This window comes from Globicephala melas, chromosome 2 (genome assembly GCF_963455315.2).
Source record: "Globicephala melas chromosome 2, mGloMel1.2, whole genome shotgun sequence".
Taxonomy (NCBI): domain Eukaryota; kingdom Metazoa; phylum Chordata; class Mammalia; order Artiodactyla; family Delphinidae; genus Globicephala; species Globicephala melas.
Window position 1 is genome coordinate 58912341 of NC_083315.2, and position 15558 is coordinate 58927898.

Genomic DNA, 15558 nt, shown 5'->3' on the forward strand with positions numbered 1-15558 from the left:
TATCCTAGAAATGGTGCTCTCTTTCAGAAACTGATGATTATAGTAAAGAAAACCCACAGCTTAAAAAGAGCCCCCAGAAAGAAATCTATAAAAGGTAGGCTCTCCAACTAGAAGCACACTTTAAATAATTAAGTCTTCCTGGCTTCTGTTGAGTATCCTTAACAGGGTAGCTGTGGAACACCATATCACTGATCTAATGTCACTTGTGTTTGCATTCTAAAAACCTCCCACACACACACCAAAAAAAAAAAAAAAAAAAAATTCGTAAAACAAAAAATAGCTTTTTAGAATCACTTCAGTACACCTCTAAAAACCACATCCTATAATAAAGTTTAAATACAATGTTCGAGGGTTGAAAAATTTAATCCACAGGTCAGAACTAGTCTGTCTATACTAATGTAGGAAACCAAGATAAAATACAACTGCTAATAAATTAATTATTTAACATTAAATTGCTCACTAATTAAAGAAACATTCTTTCCTACGGTAAAAAAAAAAAAAAAAAAAAAAATCCCCTAAATCGCAAAAACAATGCAGAGTTTGAAATAAGTTGCTGAAATAGGTGTAACATACACAATGTTGGGTTTTTAAAAAATATTTATTTACTTATTTGGTTGCACCAGGTCTTACTTGTGGCAGGCGGGCTCCTTAGTTGTGGCTCCAGGGCTCCTTAGTTGTGGCATGCAAACTCCTAGTTGCAGCACGCATGTGGGATCTAGTTCCCTCAACAGGGATCGAACCCAGGCCCACTGCGTTGGAAGCGTGGAGTCTTATTCACTGCACCACCAGGGAAATCTCCATAATGTTGTTAATGTGAAATTTTGAAACTTATAAAAGCACCCTATAATATGACACAAATATTTAGTAAACTATAAAAACATGGATAGGTTTGAAAAACAGCAAATTCATAAAACTGATTACTTCTGAGACAGGGAGAGGGATGAGACTGGGAGGGATGCACAGGGGTCTCAACTACCTTGATTTTATAATCTGTATATTTATAAGATAAACTGGTAATATATTTTTGGTAGGCACTTTATATATTGGTCAATATGTTAGTCTTAATATGGATCTGCATGCTTCAAATATCTTATAATTTTTTAAAAATGAAAACAAAACACACAAAATTAACTCAAAATAGATCACAAAGCTAAATGTAAAACACAAAACTAAAATTCTGGAAAATAACAGGAAAAAAATCTAAGTGACCTTGGGTTTGATGATGACTTTTTTTTTTTTTTAAGATTTTTTGATGTGGACCATTTTTAAAGTCTTTATGCAATTTGTTACAATATTGCTTCTGCTTTATGTTTTGGTTTTTTGGCTGTGAGGCATGTGGGATCTTGTGGGATCTTACCTCCCTGACCAGGGATTAAACTTGCATCCCCTGCACTGGAAGGCGAAGTCCTAAGCACTGGACCACAAGGGAAGTCCCTAATGATGACTTTTTAGATACTACACCAAAAGCATGATCCAAGTAATAAAGAAACCTATAAGTTGGACTTCATTAAAATTAAAAACTTCTGTGAAAGACATAGTTAATGAAAAGACAAGTCACGCACTGGGAGAAATATTAGCAAAAGTAAATCTGATAAAGGAGTGTTACCCAAAATATACAAAGAACTCAAACTCAACAATAAGAAAACAAAAACATGATTAAAAGTAGATGGGGGGGGGGCTTCCCTGGTGGCACAGTGGTTGGGAATCTGCCTGCCAATGCAGGGAACACAGGTTCGAGCCCTGGTCTGGGAAGATCCCACATGCCACGGAGCAACTAGGACCGTGAGCCACAACTACTGAGCCTGCGCATCTGGAGCCCGTGCTCTGCAACACGAGAGGCCGCGATAGTGAGAGGCCCACGCACTGCGATGAAGAGTGGCCCCCGCTTGCCACAACTAGAGAAAGCCCTCACACAGAAATGAAGACCCAACACAGCCAAAAATAAATAAATAAAGAGTGAAGTAAGTCAGAAAGAGAAAGACAAATACCGTATGCTAACACATATATATGGAATCTAAGAAAAAAAAATGTCATGAAGAACCTAGGGGTAAGATAGGAATAAAGACACAGACCTACTAGAGAATGGACTTGAAGATATGGGGAGGGGGAATGGTAAGCTGTGACAAAGTGATAGAGTGGCATGGACACATATACACTACCAAATGTAAAATAGATAGCTAGTGGGAAGCAGCCTCATAGCACAGGGAGATCAGCTCCATGCTTTGTGACCACCTAGAGGGGTGGGATAGGGAGGGTGGGAGGGAGGGAGACGCAAGAGGGAAGAGATATGGGAACATATGTATATGTATAACTGATTCACTTTGTTATAAAGCAGAAACTAACACACCATTGTAAAGCAATTACACTCCAATAAAGATGTTTAAAAAAATAAAAAATAAATAGATGAGCATTTAAAAAAAAAGTAGATGGGGGACTTCCCTGGTGGTGCAATGGATAAGAATCCGCCTGCCAATGCAGAGGACATGGGTTCGAGCCCTGGAAGATCCCACATGCCACGGAGCAACTGAGCCCATGTGCCACAACTACTGAGCCTGTACTCTAGAGCCCGTGAGCTGCAACTACTGAGCCTGCGAGCCACAACTACTGAGCCTGCGCACCACAACTACTGAAGCCCATGTGCTGCAACTACTGAAGCCCGCATGCCTAGAACCTGCACTCTGCAACAAGAGAAGATACCTCAATGAGAAGCCTGCACACCGCAATGAAGAGCAGCCCCTGCTTGCCACAACTAGAGAAAGCCTGCAGGCAGTAACAAGAACCCAACAAAGCCAAAAAAAAAAAAAAAAAAAAAAGGAGATGGGACTTCCCTGGTGGTCCAGTGGTTAAGACTCTGTGCTCCCAATGGAGGGGGCAAGGGTTTAATCTCTGGTCAGGGAACTAAGATCCTGCATGCCACGTGGCACAACAAAAAAATAAATAAATAAATAAAAAGTAAACAAAAGACCTAAAGACACCTAATCAAAAAAGATATACATGTGAAAAAATAAACACATGTAAAGATGCTCAACATCATAGGCCATTAGGGAATTGCAAATTAAAACAACGAGATACTACACCATACACCTATTAGAATGGCTAAAATTCAAAACACTGACAACACCAAATGCTGACAAGGATGTGGAACAACAGGAACTCTCATTCATTGCTGGTAAGTATGCAAAATGGTACAATCACTTTGGAAAACAGTTTGGCAATTTCTTACAAAGCTAAACTGAGTCTTATTATATGATCTAGCAATTGCAGTCTGATTTGAGAACCAATGTCCACAAAAAAATCTGCACATGAATGTTTATAGCAGCTTTATTCATAATTGCAAAAACCTGGAAGAAATCAAGATATCCTTCAATTGGTAAATGGATAAACTATGGTAAATGCACACAATGAAGTATTATTCAGCAATGAAAATAAACGAGTTATCAAGTCACAAAAAGACATGGAGGAACCTTAAGGTTCCTAAAGGTATATTGCTTATATACCTAAAGGTATATTGCTATGTGAAAGAAGCCAGTGTGAAAAGACTATATTATATGATTTTAACTATATGACAGTCTGAAAAAGGCAAAACTATAGAAACAGTAAAACGATGAGTGGCTGTATCAGCAGTCTGGTGGCAAGAGAGGGAGGGATGAACAGGTAGAACACAGAGGATTTACTGGGCAGTAAAACTATTCTGTACGATACTATAATGGTAGACCCAGGACATTATGAATTTGTCAAAACCCATGAAGGTGTACAACATAAAGAGTGAACCCTAATGCAAACTTTGGGCTTTAGTTCATATAATATATCAATATTGGTTCATTAATGATAACAAATGTACCACTATTCTGCTTCAACCTTAAATGAGTGTACTGCAATTCAGTTTTAGCACTAACCACTCAGAGTTAGTCTAGAACCCACAAACCAAAGGGCATTATCCCAAACAAGACTGCACTTACTTTAGATGCCAGCCACACTTCAGGGATCTCCAGGCCACCTGCATTTCTAATTAACTGGCCACAAATTCAGAGATTTCTATGATCACTTCAGTTTGATAACTTGCTAGGACAACTCCCATAACTCAGAAAAGCATTATACTTATGATTATAGTTTTATTATAAAGGATACACATATTGCAAGGTCTGAGATGGTCCTGAATGAAGGGCTTCCATGCCCTCTCCCCATGAGTGAGGGTGCATCATCCTCCCAACACATCAATATCTTAACCAATCAAAAAACGCCACTGAGCTTTGGTGTCCAGAGTTTTTATTAGGGTTTCATTACATAGGCATAATTGACTAAATCACTGGTCACATGATTAAACTCAATCTCCAAACCTTCTCTACCTCCCCAGAAGTCAGACTGGCCCAAAGTCCCAACCCTCTAATCATGTGGTTGGTGTTTCTGGTGACCAGGCCCCATCCTGAAGTTACCTAGAGGAACACCATGAATTGCCATATTAGCATAACAAAAGCACATCTCATTCATCCAAAAACTAAGTTAATACCCTCACTGTGCAAGAATCTTCTCTTAATTTTTTGACAAAATATTAAAGCACAGTTTAATGACACAAACTCTTTTAGCTTCCTAAGAGGCCAGTGATACAAAAGGGATGAAAGGAAGGGAGTACTGACTAGAAGGCAACTTTCAAGGGGAGCACATTTCACAACTAGCTCAGATTGGAAATCACATCAAATAAAAGCTATCAAAAAGAATCAAAAGAGGGCTTCCATGGTGGCACAGTGGTTAAGAATCCACCTGCCGGGCTTCCCTGGTGGCGCAGTGGTTGAGAGTCCACCTGCCAATGCAGGGGACGCGGGTTCATGCCCCGGTCCGGGAGGATCCCGCATGCCGTGGAGCGGCTGGGTCCGTGAGCCAGGGCCGCTGGGCCTGCGCGTCCGGAGCCTGTGCTCTGCAGCGGGAGAGGCCACAGCGGTGAGAGGCCCGCGTACCGCAAAAAAAAAAAAAAAAAAAGAATCCACCTGCCAATGCAGTGGACATGGGTTCGAGCCCTGGTCCGGGAAGATCCCACATGCCACAGAGCAACTAAGCCCGTGCACCACAACTACTGAGCCTGTGCTCTAGAGCTGGCGTGCCACAACTACTGAGCCCGCGTGCCACAACTAATGAAGCCCACATGCCCAGAGCCCGTGCTCCACAACAACAGAAGCCACCACAACGAGAAGCCCGTACACCGCAATGAAGAGTAGCCCCCGCTCACAGCAACCAGAGAAAGCCCGCACACAGCAATGAAGACCCAACACAGCCAAAAATAAATAAATTTATTTATTTTTTAAAAAAAAAAGGATCAAGAGAAACCAATGCCATGTTTGCTAACATTGAGGCATATGTCAATATAAAACCCAGAACTGGCATACTGTTAATATAAAACCCATTTAAATCCATTTTTAAATGCATACATTGGTTATAGCACATAACAATGGTTATGATCTATCATGATCAAATGGAATCCATATTGAATGAATTAACAGTAGGGGAATAAAATGGAATGTAAATCAAGTTGCATTCTTTCCAAAACCTGCCCCTTTCCATAGAGTTAAGTGAAGGAGCAAGGACTCAAAAACTATGTCACAAACCAAAGCGTTGAGGGTCAAAAATTATATTTTATAGAACTGTCATTTTCCTCACCAACACCAATAAATAAGTTATTAAATCTACCCTTTTGGCAAAATAAAGTCATTTCAATAGAACTAAAAGTTCTACAGTTTCAATGTCAACTCTTCTAAAAATAAACGTTGCTGCCGTGCCTCATAATTCAAATTGCAGCAGCAGATCATTATTCTGTTTTATTCTTTTGATACATTTTAACTCATTTTATAAACCAAGAATTTGTTTCTGTTCTATAATCCTCGAAAAAAATGTTTATGGGAAGGCAATTTCATTTTGCTAGGTTGACAGTGACAGTCCCTTGGGGGAGAGACCAACTCAAGCAGGACTGAAGCAGCTGTTAGGAGCCAATTTTCCTACCTGTTAATTGCTTTTGTGACTAGGCTGCACCAGCTCAGACATCCACCTGGCAAGCAGTAGATAAATCGAAATAGTCATATCTCAGGAGTTTGAAAATTAGAAGGCTTTCCCCTTTCCTCTGAAAGAATTTAACTAGGGAACAGAACAGCAAAGGAAGAGAAAAACGTCAAAAGTACATAAACATTTATTGCAAAAACACTCATTGTACCTTCCTGATTACCAGAAAATAAAGAAATAAAGAAAAGAAAAAGCTTTAAAAAAAAGAATTTTATAAGTAGCCAATAGAAAAAGCATTCTTTTCGTCATTCAACAAATATTAACTGGAATGCCTACTATGGCAGACATTGTTCTAAGTGCTGGGGATACAGCATTAAACAAAACAGAATGTCTATGTCCCCAACAGAGGAGATAAACAAGAAATAAATAACTATCAGTTAGTCATTAGGTGCTAAGAAGAAAATAAAATATGGCCATTTGATAGTGTTGGAGAAGCACTAATTTACAGTGAGTTATCAAGGAAAACCTCTTTGAAGAAGGAACATTTAAAGCTGAGACTTAAAAATGACAAGAAGGATACAGCCAAGCAACAGTCTGGGGGAAAACAATTCCCACAGAGCTACAAGTAGTAGAAGTCCCTGAAGCTAGAATGACTTTACAGAACAGAAAAGAAGGTCTATGTGGCTGGAGTTTCATGAATAGGGTTAAGAATGACAGCAGATAAGGTCTCCTTCAAAATGCCACAGCCATTTCGAAGTCATCAGTTGGGAAGATAAAAATAAAACTGTGACCAATGAGCTATTCATGGGAACTCGCTTTTGGACTAGTAATGACCACCAGGAAACTGTCAATAGAAAAAAAGAGAAACATGAGTTAAGGAATGTCCCAAGGGCAGAGGTTTCTGAATCAGAAAGGATCAGCATCACAGTCTTAGCAGAAACAGTGTTTCAGTCACTCTAAGAGCAATAATGTTCTAAGTAAGATCAATATCTAAGGCTGGCATGTTAAAACACAGAAATCATAAATGAACTCTAGACGGAAATGAATGTTTCTGGACATGCTTGTCCTAATCCCTGCCAGATCTACTTATTCCAGATAGTCCAGAGACAGATCTCTTTTTAAAATTTAAATATAAACAATGGATACCATAAAATAATACCTGCCTAGAACAGAAATTTTTGAAAAGTTTGCCATGGGTAATGCTTTTCCTAGAATCACAAATTAGGATTTAAAAAAAAAAAATTTAGTAAGTACTGGTAAGCATAAAATAAGTCTTTGAGTTTAAAAGCATCTATAACATTAAAGGATGCTATATTTTAAAAATAAAACACATCTATTAAAATAGAACTCATCTTATTTGAAGGACAAACTATATTTTCCAGCACTGAAAGATTCACGGATATACAGCACTGCTGCATAATGCCAACAAGATTTTTTGTAATGGTCTATAATGTAAAAATTCCCGAACCATGCTTACTGCTATTGAATAGACACATTTCTCTACAAAAGCATTTTGGTAAGGCTCTATTCATTTTGGGACAAAAGAATAGAAAAATAATGGAGATCAAAAGCTTGCTTTAGATGAGGTATGTGGCAATGTGTCTTCAAGCCACATGCTATTTTAAAAAAAAGAACACTGGCATCTAGAATCCTACCTCTAACACTAAATTGAACCTCAGTTTTCCTCATCAGTAAAATGAGGATAATACCAACTCCTTTCACAAGATTGAGAGGAAGATTAAATGAAACGTAATAGGTGAAGATTAATGGAATCCAGTCTTACACGGTAATCACAATATCCATTAACGGAATAGGGGCAAACACATGTTAAAAAAAGAGACAAAAATAATAATAAATTATAGGTTATAAGCAATAAATACAATGTAAATAGTACTCCTCCCGTTGAATATACTACAGGCCAAACTCCTCTGTTTTACCTATGAAGAAATAAAAGCTCAGAGAGGTTAAGTGACCAGCCCAAAGTTAAAAAGCAGGCAGAAAAGGGGCTAAAATCTTGCTTAACTACTAAATGTGGCATACATTTTATAGAGGACTTTCACATACAAGATCCAGTTGATCTTCACTATGAGGTAGTTAATTTGACTCATGAGAAAACCCAAGGCACCAAAGTTAGCTAGCCAGTTAGTGATGGAACCATGAGTAAAACCTGGGACACTGAATACTGCTTCTCTTAAGACAGAGACTGAAAGCCTTTCTTACTCATAACTTGACTAATACAAAAAACTATGCCTTAGCAAGCAATCACATTCTTGTACTCAATTAATAATTATGTTAAAGTCATACTACAAAGACATAGATGTTTCCATTCTGTATTTAATAGAATCAATCAGCTTCTTAACATAAAAATGCTCAAATCAAAGACAAGTTTTTTGACATATTTCCCAAACTAAAACCTCAGTAGATACTGGTTTAGTGCACGGCAGCAAGAATTATTTTTATTCTGTTTGTTCATAGATTATTTAAACAGGACAGCTGGGTTAGTGAGTTGCTGAATATTTTATCATATCAAGCAGTACGTTGTTTCTATCACTGATGACCCCAATATTCACATTCTTAAAAATTACTTAATCCTTTAAATTGTCCTTTCTTTCATGTAAGATTCTGTAGTTAACCCGTAGGTCAATCAGTTCTTGTACTTAAGATGATTCACTTTCATAAAATAATTATGCTACAAATACTGCATTATTATGCAGCTGAAGGGACAGGCTGGGACACTGATTAAAAGGACTCAAGTAGAGATGAGCCAATTGAAAAATACAGCATCTAAATAATAGTTATATTTACAGTACATTTTTCTGAATATCATTAAAAATATATATACATCTGCTTGATATTCCAAATTCTTGCTTTAAAAGGGATCAAGCTTTGAAGGAAGATTTCTAGGTTTAACAAGAGAACATGGCACAGCAATGTAGGAGGTCAGAGCTCAGCTACCATGAAGGTTTTCAGACCGTTTGTGCAAATAAGAGTGTGTTCCCTGAGTTCCAAACAGGTCTCTGCTCAAAACCACGTTCAAAGATGTGAAAATGGAGGGCCAAATGCATAAAAGTAATTTCTGAGTTTTGCAACTAATAACTGGCAACATTATTTTTGGGTGAGTGAGAGAAAAGAACCATTACATTAACACACAAATGAGCAGCAATCACTCACACTACCTTCCTACGTAAGAGAAGAATAAATATATAACTGGGGTGGGGATCAAGCACTTGAAATAGTTATGGCCAGAGATTACCATCAAAGTAACTGCTTAGCTCAGTTCATAAGACTTCACTTGGACTCATCAAGGATTGTCATCCAAAAGGCACAGCCTGAATGTACTAAGCTTTCTGGTGAATTGAGATTGTGCATACACCTTAAGGTACGTTGCTTGCCTGTCTTCTGAGCATTTTTAAAACTATATTTGATAATAATGCAATTTTGAATCCCTTTTACCTAGTGTTAATTTTATAGTATACTTTTTAGGTAGACAAAACACTCAGTAAATGTGTTAGCGATTCAATTGATAAAACAAGGCCCAGCTTGTGAAAAAGCAACACTACAGGTAACACTTGATCCTCACAGCTTCCTCAGCCATAGCTCTAAAAAAGCCACACAATTCAGAATGATCATGCTGAAGCATCTTATGAATTAATACAGATAAATTCTGTATTAATCCATTTTGTTCTGTATTAAAATTATCTAAAATTGATCATTTGAAATTCACTGTTATGTAGCATAATCAATAATTGAAATACTCCATTCCTCAATCACCTTGGTTATGCAGGAGTTTTCTGCAAACATAGTTCTCTAGAGAAATTCACATTTAAAGTGTTCCACTAATTACAGTCTTCATTCAACACACATTTATTAAGCACTTATTGTGTACCACGCACTGTCAGTACAAGAAACAGCATGCTGAATCAAATTAGCCCTTGCCTTTGGAGGCAGAGGGCATGGCTTACAGAAAGGCAAATATTACATAATGTAACAAGTGCTATAAAAAATGTGCACTAATCACTGAGCATTAAACGATTAGTAGGAGTTTGGTAAATATACTAGAGATTGCTCATGAGGAGAGGGGAGTAGGACAGACCTACAGCCTGTGCAAAGTTGTATAGGTAGAAAAGACTACTTATTTGGCAGGGCAACAACAGAGCTCAATAATAGCAAAAGTAAGCAATGACCAGAACAGGGCACAAAGGATCTTCAAAAAGCCACGTCAGGAGTTTAGCCTTCATCTCAACGAAAATGTGAAGCACTAAAAAGTTTCAAGCAGGGATGTGATAATGATTTTGGTTTAGAGAAATCCTTCTGGCTATACAACAGAAGGAAGGAATAAACTTGGAGGCAACTAAATCTAGTAGATTTATTAAAAGACTATTAAAATCACTACTACCCTTAGACCAAGGCAACAGGATCTGGCCTTCCTGTGGCCACACCTCTCTCCATGTAATAAGCAGAGAAAAGGGCCAAGAGGAAGTGTCACTTTACTTGGTCTCACCCCAAGAGACCACTTTCCACCAACCTGGAATCCCAGAACGCCTAGCCTAAATGGCAGAGCCCATTTCCAGGAAAGGTCCTCATGCAGGTATGTGCAACCCTAGGCCTGAAAGGTAGCCAAAGGGCAGTTGCTGAGGGAAGATAGGGGCTGTGGAGAAAGCTTAGACATTTTACCACAATTTTAAATATATATATATGTATGTATATATATAATATTTGTAATATTGTATATATTATAAATAAACATTTAAGAAATATTTTATTGCGGTAAAATATATTTTATAATATATAAGTTTATATATACATAAGTATATATAATATATACAATATTACAATATTGCATATATTATATGCAATATTGAAAATTAGCAATTTCATACCATACTCATGTATAAATGAATATTTGTGCCTAGAAACCTAACTTTTTTAATGATATATAGTCCTGATCTGAAATTTTTAATTTTTTAACTTTTTGAGAATTTCTGAGGAATTCTCTGACAGAAAATATTTCCCCTATAAAACAGACATACTAAAGTCAGGATCAACATACTAGAAAGTCAAAGCAATTTGAAGACAGATAAGCCAACCAGGTGTTGATAACAGGCTGGTGAAACAAAAAAGAAAAATCATTTAGTGAAGGATCAATGTGAGGCTAAAGGCAGATATTTGTTATACACAAATGAGCTACTGTATTGCACAGCTCTTCTCATGAGTGTACAGAGATGCATTACCCTCACATTAAATAAAGACTCAGTGAGCAAAACACTGTGGCAAGCATCTGTTGGCTAATGACAAAGAAAACCATAGACCCTTTGAAGCCAATTTCCATCCAGCTGTAAGCATGGAAGCAGCAAACACACATACTGCTTTTCAATATCAATCCCAAATAACCATGAAAAAGAAGCTCCTCGGCTTTCAAAGGCATTACAAGTATTAATTACATATGCTAAACAATACACTTAGAAAAAGTTAACTCTAAATAAGCAGATATCGAAATATATAACTGCATTTTATTCTCATTCCACCTTTCTTTGTCTCCATATCCATAGTAAGGAGAACTGGCCTACAGAAGGCACTAAACAAAACTGTAAACTAGGCAAAGTTTGTCTTCTGCATCCAATCACTTACATTATCAGTTACTTTTTTCTGTCTTTATTTCACTACCTTTTCCTGCCTACCCTAATCCCAAAATTCTTTTATTTTCCAGGACCTCTGCTGTAACGTTCTCTGAGGCCCGCCTTGGCCTCCCTCGCTCCTGTGTTGAATTTATTTATCTATATTTTTCTCAATGCATGTGACCTGATAAAAGAACAGCACCTGCAAACATCCATAACTCCCTTCCTTTTGCCTCTCCTTCCATCCAGGACTAATGCTTTCACCTAAGCTCAAGACCACACTCTCTCTTGCCTTCTCAGAAACCTTTGAAATACCCTTTATCTTACCAATGTATTCAACTTTCTCTCTTCACTAGTATCTTTCCTTCATTACATAAACACATTTAAGTCTCTACCTAAAAAACCAACAAAACCTTTAGCTTAAAAGGCAAATAAATCCTACTATATAGAACTTACCCTATGGTGTCCTCCCTTTCGTCTCTGCCCTCATGCAAATTCCCTCTCCAGTCCACAGCAATACGACTTCTGCTAACACCATTATATTAATCCAAGAGTTCTTAACCTAGGGCAGTAGGGTCTGTGGATAGAATTCAGAAGATCCATGAACTTAGATGGCAAAATAAATTATTTCTTTATTTTCTCCAAACCTCTAAAATTACTAATATATATACTGTACTTACAAATTTACTAAATTACTATTGGCCTGCCACTATATCTTGTTGTGTAGTATGTTAATTAAGCACATATTACTTTATCACAATTTGTTTGGTAATGATATTTTAGTATAATTGCTTTCCTTTGTAATCCTATGTATTTTATTTCATCCATCTGGGGCAAACTGTATTTTCCGAATATGCTGCAAAAATATCTCCCATTCCACATGCTCTTCTATGATGTCAATTTGCCACTTCCCCATAAAGAGGTAGAGCCTAATTCCCTTCTCCTTAAATCCAGAGTGGCACTTAACTTGCTAGTAACCAAGAGAGTGTGGTGGAAGTGACACTGAGTGACTTCTAATGCTGGTTAAGGAAAAGTCATGCAGGTTCTGGGACTAGGTTTGGGGTGATTTGTTAAACAGCGATTAACCAGCGATTACCAGAACAAAATTCAGTACCTGGAACTAGAGTACTAACATAACAAAAACATGTGATACTGGCTTTGGGATTGGGTGGTAGACACAAGGTGGAAGGGCCCTAAGAATCTCATTAGCAAAAGCTTGATGAGCCTTGGGAAGGTTACTGGAGAAGCCTTAAAGGAGTGAGTAAAATGCTCTCAGAAGCTGGAGGAAAGAAGACCCTTGTTAAAAAGCGGCAGAAAATTTAGTAAAACTGTTGCCTGTGCTAAGTTAAAAAGCAGAAAATGTTGATAATGAACTGTTACTTCTAGCTAAGGTAATTCCCAAGCAGAAGGTCCAAAGTGTCAACTGATTTCTTTTATATGTATAGTATTGTAGAAGGTACAGATAGAGAGATGAGTTAAAGAAAGTATTCTGTTTTCAAGCAAAATTTAAGGAAACATAAAGGAACCAGCAATTGCTGGGTTCAAAAGTAAAACTATTTTCATCTACAATCTCTCGCAGCAGAGAATGCTCAAAGTAAGAAAAGGTCTGAAGACAAAGATCAAATAGAGGGTGCTGAAAGGAAAATCTGGTCTCCAGGAAGAGAGGAAGCCAACGGTGTTACTGAAAAATCCTTTATTAACACCCGGTTTCTCCTTGATCTCCTTCCCAGTGCCTTTTTCTGTACTTGTCCACTAAAACTAGATGTGCTCAAGGCTTTTGTACTCAAATCCTGAGCAATTTCTTCTTCAACCACTCCTGAAAATCTATTAACCCAAAAATCTCTCCCTCAAGCCCCCACCTCTCTCCAAGAATTATACACAGATCTGCACATCTCCACTTGAATATCTCAGAGAAATCTCAAACTAAATTATTTCAAAACCCTATCCATCCCTACTCCACAAGTTATTTCTACACATGAACATGCATTGGGAATAAATAGCACTACCATCCATTTAATTGCACAATGTAGGAGTCATCCCTGATTTCTTCCTCTCCTTCTCCCTGCCCCCATCCTCCCCCAACCAACAGTTAATAATATCAGTCATCAAGTTCTATAGATTCTACCTGCTAAACCTCTCTGGAGTCTACCCCCTCTTCAGTTACATCCTGTCTGGACTACCTTCCAAGCAGTCTCTCTGTTCCAATATATATTTCATACTATTCTCAAAATCACCTTCTTAAAACAAAATATTAAACATGTTAACCTCCTGCTTAAGACCCTTCAGAGATCCCTATCAAACCCTTTTGACAGGGCTTCCCTGGTGGCACAGTGGTGGAGGGTCCGCCTGCCGATGCAGGCCACACGGGTTCATGCCCCAGTCCGGGAAGATCCCACATGCCGCGGAGCAGCTAGGCACGTGAGTCATGGCCGCTGAGCCTGCACGTCCAAAGTCTGTGCTCCGCAACGGGAGAGGCCACAATAGTGAGAGGCCCGCGTACCGCCAAAAAAAAATAACCTTTTGACATAGCTTACAAGTAAGTACTTTTCAATCCAGCCCTCCCCTACAAACCACCCCACATACCATTTATTTTAACTACGCCAAAATAAGGACCCAACATGATTATGAGTACATACTTTTCCCCCTAGGAAGCAACTCCTGTTATGAATCCTAAGTACTTTGCTATGTATTTACTGCTTCAACAATTATAGAGCACCTACTCTGTGGCAAATCTGGCAGGACCTATGCCAGAGCTAGGAATACAAAAATAAATGAGAAACAGGTCCTGGCCTCTCCCCTGGAAGCACACAGAAAGAAGGAAAATAAGTACAACACATGGATTTATAATGGAAGATAGCATGATGTGGTGGATTGACTATTTGAGGGGGGCAGAGAGGTAGAGCAGAGAGTAAGAAAAACAACAGGATAAATATAGTACTTTCTCCTGAAGCACCAAGTCTCTTTGATGTAGAAACTTAAAACATTTTAATATTAATATACTCATTATAAGCAGAATACAAATTACATGAAAGATGCAATAAAATACTTTAAAATTCATGGGCCATTTTGGGTAAGAATGACTATCCAGAGTTAGAATTTAAAGTAATATGACTAAGCAGAAAGACAGCCACGTTAAGTCAGAGACCCTCTTAGAATTGAGCAACTCACACCACCTAAAGGCTGGCTTTTTGGCTCCAAAAAGCCAACACTGGCTGGGTGAAAATTCAGTGAAATACCACTGGATGGTCAAAAAGATTCTGTAGGACTCTTTGTTACAGCCAGCCTACACCTCTACACAGCCTCTACAGAGGGCTTCAGACATGGCAAGAAGGCTTACAGGTGACTGAGGAATCTTCAACTTACTCACTTGGCTCGGTCAGATTAAAGTTACCTGTAATTATACAAAGGAAGTCTAAGAAGACCAGGAAAAATTATACACTGGCTCCAACTCCTACAGAGATGATGAGTTAGCAAAACTGCTGATGCCCTTTCAGAAGATCAGCCCTTGGGGAAGTTACACAGGAAAAATGGAGAGACCTATGAGAAACACCTGCGGTGACAAGGACCCATTTTGAACTGGTATGTGTGGAATGGTGGCTTTGGCCTGAGGCAAGAGGCAGCCCACCAAAGCCATGGGATAACAAAACAGAAAAAGAACTACTGAAGTTCTGTTTTTGCTTTTCTTGTGTCCCAGCAACTATGTGCACACGACGTGGTCCCATTTATGGGACAACCTCTGGTCTCTGGTCCTCAGGAAAATAGGAGCTGAGAAAAATAGCTGGATTCACACTAACCTCCCTTGGCTGCTTCTTCACATCACCCTCTGCTCCTACACAAACCTCTTCCTCAAGAGAAACAGTAAAGAAGTGACCTGAGATTATATTGTATGGGGTTAGGAGTGACTGACTGACTCAAGCTCTCTGAGGCCTGGGGCTCTCTAACTCCTACCCTGATATCA

At 38.4% G+C, this 15558-nt stretch overlaps 1 protein-coding gene across 9 annotated transcripts in view; it reads right to left on the reverse strand.

Annotated features, from left to right (window-relative positions):
* Positions 1–15558, reverse strand: part of PEAK1 (pseudopodium enriched atypical kinase 1) — a 295845-nt gene that overhangs the window by 217460 nt on the left and 62827 nt on the right. For 5 of the 9 annotated variants that reach the window (XR_009562926.2, XM_060293968.2, XM_030874896.3 and 2 more), the window contains one exon: positions 12057–12177. The exons of the other annotated variants lie outside the window; for them this stretch is intronic. The gene's annotated coding sequence lies outside the window, so the exon portion shown is untranslated. The remainder of the gene's footprint in view (positions 1–12056; positions 12178–15558) is intronic. 9 annotated transcript variants of the gene reach the window in all.